Here is a 6,000-nt window from a genome sequence, read left to right as displayed (position 1 = left end):
TAAGTAGCATGCATTAAAACGCATGTATTAGGCACGGGAAACACTATGTGTTTATAGCTTTTTTAACAATAAAAAAATAAATTTTTAGCAATGCAAATATTCAAAACAGATATAATTTGATTTAAACTTTTAAAGGCGGTAAGAAGAATTGCTATTTTATTTTTTATTCAAACGTTATTCGGGTTCAAAAATTGCAATTTTTCGATTTTTTGAAAGTTCAACCGTGTTTATCTCGAAAACTATGCATCCTACGAAAAAACTTGTAGGAACATTTTTTGGTTATAATGACTCAAAAAATACAAAAAAATGTTTTTTTTGCGAGAAATCGCTGTTGTGTAATTCCTCAACTTCTTTGTTTATAACAACCTTATCGACATCCGGATCAACTGTTGCCCAAAAAATTCGTGTTCTACGGGTCAAAATACATAAAAAAAACTTGGGTAAGTTCATCTGAATTAAGAAGGCCGTTGTACCCCCCCTGGCGACAGGACTTAACCCTTTTTAATAAATAAGCACTTTATACCGATAAAACGTACAGAGCAAATAAACAATACATAAGTAATAGTATAGTATAGTTGATCCAAAAGATGGCATAACCCAGACATCCAAAGTGAAAGGTATCCTTCAACACCAAATTGTTCTATATGGTCCACACGATGTCCAGAAAAAAGTCACAGCATTTTGAGCGTCGGGTTTGGGGGGATAGGGGGGAGAAATCGGTAAATTCGTAGTTTTTTAAGTTTTTCGCCAATATTTCTAAAACTGTGCGGTTTAGCATGAACAACCTTGTATACAAAATTGTTCTACATTAAATTTGAAATAAAAAAGGCCCTATGCATAATCTTTCTAAAATGAATGGTTCCAAAGTTACGGAGGTAGTATAGTATAACTGGTCCAAAAAAAGGCCTAACCAAAACATCCAAAGTAAAAGTTTTCCTCCAACACCAAAATGTTCTATATGGTCCACATATTGTTCAGTAAAAAGTTACACCAATTTGAGCGTCCGGTTAGGGACGGAGATGGGAGAGAAGCCGGTAAATTAGTAGTTTTTTTAAGTTTTTCGTCAATATTTCTAAAACTATGCTTAGCCTAAGCAATGTTATATACAAAAATGTTCTACATGAAATTTAACACAAACTATGTTCTATACATAATTGTTATAAAATCAACGGTTCCAGAGTTACAGAGGGTGAAATGTCGAAGTTTTCGATACTTTTTATATTTTTTGGGCAATATTTATGATATAACTATACCAAAAACCCAGACATCCAAAGTGAAAGTTATCCTCCAACACCAAATTGTTCTATATGGTCCACATAATGTTCAGAAAAAAGTAACACCATTTTGAGCGTCGGGTTTGGGGGAGAGAGGGGAGAGAATTCGTTAAATATAAAAAGTATCGAAAACCTCCAATTTTCACCCTCCGTAACTCTGGAACCGTTGATTTTATAACATTTATGTATAGAACCTTTTTAGTTTTAAATTTTATGTAGAATATTTTTCTATAGAACATTCCTTACGCTAAAGCATAGTTTTAGAAATATTGACGAAAAACGTAAAAAAACTACTAATTTACCGACTTCTTCCCCATCTCCCCCCCAAACCGGACGCTCAAAATGGTGTAACTTTTTACTGAACAATATGTGGACCATATAGAACAATTTGGTGTTAAAGGGAAACTTTTACTTTGAATGTCTGGGTTAGGCCTTTTTTGGACCAATTATATTATACTACCTCCGTAACTTTGGAACCGTTCATTTTAGAAGGGTTATGCATAGGGCCTTTTTTATTTCAAATTTAATGTAGAATAATTTTGTATAGAAGGTTGTTCATGCTAAACCGCTTAGTTTTAGAAATATTGACGAAAAACGTAAAAAACTACGAATTTGCAGATTTCTCCCCCCTCTCCCCCCAAACCCGACGCTCAAAATGGTGTGACTTTTTTCTGGACAATATGTGGACCATATAGAACAATTTGGTGTTGGAGGATAACTTTCACTTTGGATGTCTGGGTTTGGGTCTAACTATACCATACTATAAAGTAGTTTGTGATGCGGTCACGATTAATTTCATTTGGGATACTAATTAGGGGGAGATTTTCACCCAAAAAGGGGATCAACTTTATTTTAAACATATCTTGCTGACTTTTTATACTAGAAATAAAGCATTTACACGTTGTAAAAGGACTAAAAATTTAGCTCATTGGAATTATTATAAAACTTTAAGGAACCAAGCCAATATTATGTTACGCAATGAGAAGAAGTCTTATTTAGAAGTAAATTTCTTGGGGGGTAATTCAAGTAAAATAATGTGGAAAAAATTTAATCAGTTAAATATTAACAGTACAAAGAAAAACAATAATTTTTGAATAGGCTCAATGAAATAAATTCTCATTTCTTGTCTAATGCTCTAACAAATATGCCACTTGATCTGAATCTTTTATACTTTTATAATAATAATGTTAGAAAAAATTTTTCACATTTGTTTAAGTTTGAAACTGTTGGGGAAATATTCGTCTATCAATTACTATTAGAAATAAAATCCAAATCTACAGGTTCTGACTTACTCATTATTGATATGATACTTATGTGTTGCCCACTCATTGTTCGTTATGTAACTGACATAATTAATACTTGTTTGGCAAATAATGTTTTTCCGGATGCTTGGAAAATTGCTAGAGTTCTACCAATTCCTAAAATAAAGGAAGTAAAAGAGCTTGGTGAATTAAGACCTATTAGTCTGTTACCTGTACTATCAAAAGTTTTAGAAAAAATTATGTATCTCCAAATCAAAAGTCACTTAGATAAATATAAAATACTTCCTTCCTTCCAGTCTGGCTTTCGCAGTGGCTATAGCTGTAGCACTGCTTTGCTAAATATTGTGGATGGTATTCTAAAAGGGACAGACCTGAATAAATGTACTGTATTGATTCTTCTTGATTTTTCTAAGGCATTTGATACTATTTCTCATGAATTACTGTTTGGTATTTTACACTATGTCGGATATTCGTTAGATGCGATTAAATTATTGAAAAGTTATTTTAGTAATCGGCAGCAATATGTCGAAACTAACAGTGGAGCTTCTGATTTATTAAATATATCTAGAGGTGTTCCGCAAGGATCTATCCTTGGGCCACTTCTTTTTAGTATTTATATTTCTAATTTAACATCCAATTTAGATAATGATAGTGTTCATTTTTATGCTGATGATACTCAAGTGTATTATACATTCTCTCCTACAGATTTGGCAAGTGCTTCAGAAAAGCTTAATAGTGATTTATCTAAACTCGTAATTGAATCTGAAAAACAACAACTAAAATTAAATCCTATTAAATCATCCGCTATGGTTTTCGGTAAAAACAAAGACAGTATTAGGAGAAATATTTAAATTTTGTTGCAAAATAATAAAATTAATTGCACTGATGTGTCCAAAAGCTTGGGTTTATTCCTAGATTTTGATCTTAAATTTAAAAAACATGTGTCGGCTTGTATTCAAAAAGCATACAGTTCATTAAAAATATTATTTCAGCATCGACATATTTTAAGCTCTAGGCATAAAATATTACTAACGGAGTCTTTAGTCTTATCGCATTTCAATTATGGAGATGTCGTGTATGGTCCTTGTCTTGACCAGTTTGATATAAATAGAATACAAAAAGTGCAGAAGTCATGCCTTAGATTTATTTACGGTATTAGGAAGTATAAGAGTGTCTCCTATAAGCTTAAGGATGCTAAATGGCTTGATATGGCGAACCGACGAAAACTCCATGCTCTTTGTCTCTATCATCGTATAATAGTAACAAAATGTCCGCCATATCTATATGACAGAATTAAGTTTAGGACAGACGTTCACAATATTAATGTCAGATCCAAAGGTTTGATATCTCCACCCAAGTACAAAACAACAACATTCCGTAAGTCATACTCAGTGTCCCTGAATCAATGAAAAAACTACCTATTAACTCATTCAAAAGAAAAATGAAATTACATCTTCTTGAGTCAACACATAATACCCTATAAACATTACTTTTCATGTCCTATCACCTGTATTGTTTCTTTTTTATTTTATTTCTATTATTTAAATTTAATTACTGTAATATAACTGTTATATATTTGATTTATATATGCCAGCAGAAAATGTTCTTTAATTGTTAAAAAAGGGCCAGAGCTTTGATCAGCAGGCACAGCATTCGTGTTGTGCTATGTTGTTCTCTTGTCCCTTTTACAGAGATTTTTTTCCTATATTGTTATATTTGGTACTTGTACTTCTTTATTTTGTCTCTGTAATAAAGAGTTTATTATTATTATCCAGATTTAGCCATACGGCTCACACTCCCGCTGAGGGGAAAATTGACTCATCCCAGATACCTACGGTATCAAAAGGATTGAGCTCTGGTGGGACTCTTTCCGTGTTATCGAGCCCTAGATGACTTGGAATGCAGGTGTATCTCCCAAAAATTTTCTTACACTTCTGGCCGTCGCAAGTAGTACAGCTTTCTGCATGGTCTTATAAATTTATAAATTTATTATTATCCAGATTTAGCCATACGGCTCACACTCCCTCTAAGGGGAAAATTGACTCAACCCAGATACCTACGGTATCAAAAGGATTGAGCTCTGGTGGGACTCTTTCCGTGTTATCGAGCCCTAGGTGACTTGGTATGCAGGTGTATCTCCCAAAAATTTTCGTACACATCTGGCCGTTGCGAGTAGTACAGCTTTCTGCATGGTCTTGTAAAGATGTTCATTTAGACCCAGCCTTTTTATGCTTTCGAGGAGGTTCTTCGGAATAACTCCAGTAGTAGATATAACAATAGGTATCGTCTGGGTACTTTGCATTCTCCATTGCCTTCGTATTTGAATTTCTAGATCTCTGTACTTGGCGATCTTTTCAGTGAATTTACTACGTAGATTATTGTTGTTTTTTATTATTATTATTATTATTAGAAACTTTTTAAAAAAATGAAAATAAAGCTTTTTTTTAAACAATTTAAAAATAATTGATGAGTTTTCCCTGAAAAGTACTTCATTTTTTGGTTATTTCGCATTGAAATATTCGATTTGGAATTTGACGAATAAGAACCGACTTTTCATTACCTACAACTCTGCTTCTCTGTCTCTACTCTGCTCTGGGTCTACAGACTTCACACATACGCCATTTTTTCACTTTTTTGTAATTCGAAATGTATTGACTTACAACAAAAGTTGCTAGAATTAGTTAGTTTATCCACTTCCGGACGTATTTTGACCGTATAATTTTCACCCCCGCGAAGGGATGCATTCAACCACAGAGCAAAAGTACACATCGGCACAATATCACCTGACATGTTAGCTATGTGCATTGATTATAAATATTCCACTAGATAGCTCACCTCTTGGTAACCGAAAGACGTATCAAAAACTAGATGGCGCTACTCGAAAACCGTATCGAGATTTCTCATTCTCTCTCTGACTTGCGAGGAGGTAGGAGTAGTGTCAGGGCCGAACTTACCCTATAGGTTTATTATCTGTGACAAGTGTTGGGACAAGTTATAGTAAAATTTAAAAAAAAGGACTTACATTTTAGATAAAATGGCCTCTGTAACGCATAAGTGTGTTTACGCGGGATGTTTTGAAAGAAACGATGGAACAAATAATAATATATCTTTCTTTAAATTTTCCCTGAAATACGTAGAGCGCACACAAAATTGGCAAAAAAACTGCGGAAATATTGATATTATATTGATGGATATCAGTGACCTGAAACAGAGGGTAATTTGCCAGCATCATTATGCAGTGGAACATATTTACCAAAGTGGCCAAAGAAAGTTATTAAGGAAAAATGCTGTTCCTCTAAAATTTACACAGTTAGCAACTGATTTAGGTGAGTACTCAACTTTGGAAATATTTTTATGTTTGTCTAATGCGCTTTGTCAATGAGAATAATGCTATTAAAATATATTTTATATAAAATCAGTTGATATTGAGTGATTTATATATTTTTTATACAATTAAATCAAAA

This window comes from Diabrotica virgifera, chromosome 9 (genome assembly GCF_917563875.1).
Source record: "Diabrotica virgifera virgifera chromosome 9, PGI_DIABVI_V3a".
In the NCBI taxonomy this organism is placed as follows: Eukaryota; Metazoa; Arthropoda; class Insecta; order Coleoptera; family Chrysomelidae; genus Diabrotica; species Diabrotica virgifera.
This window is presented reverse-complemented; position numbering follows the sequence as displayed.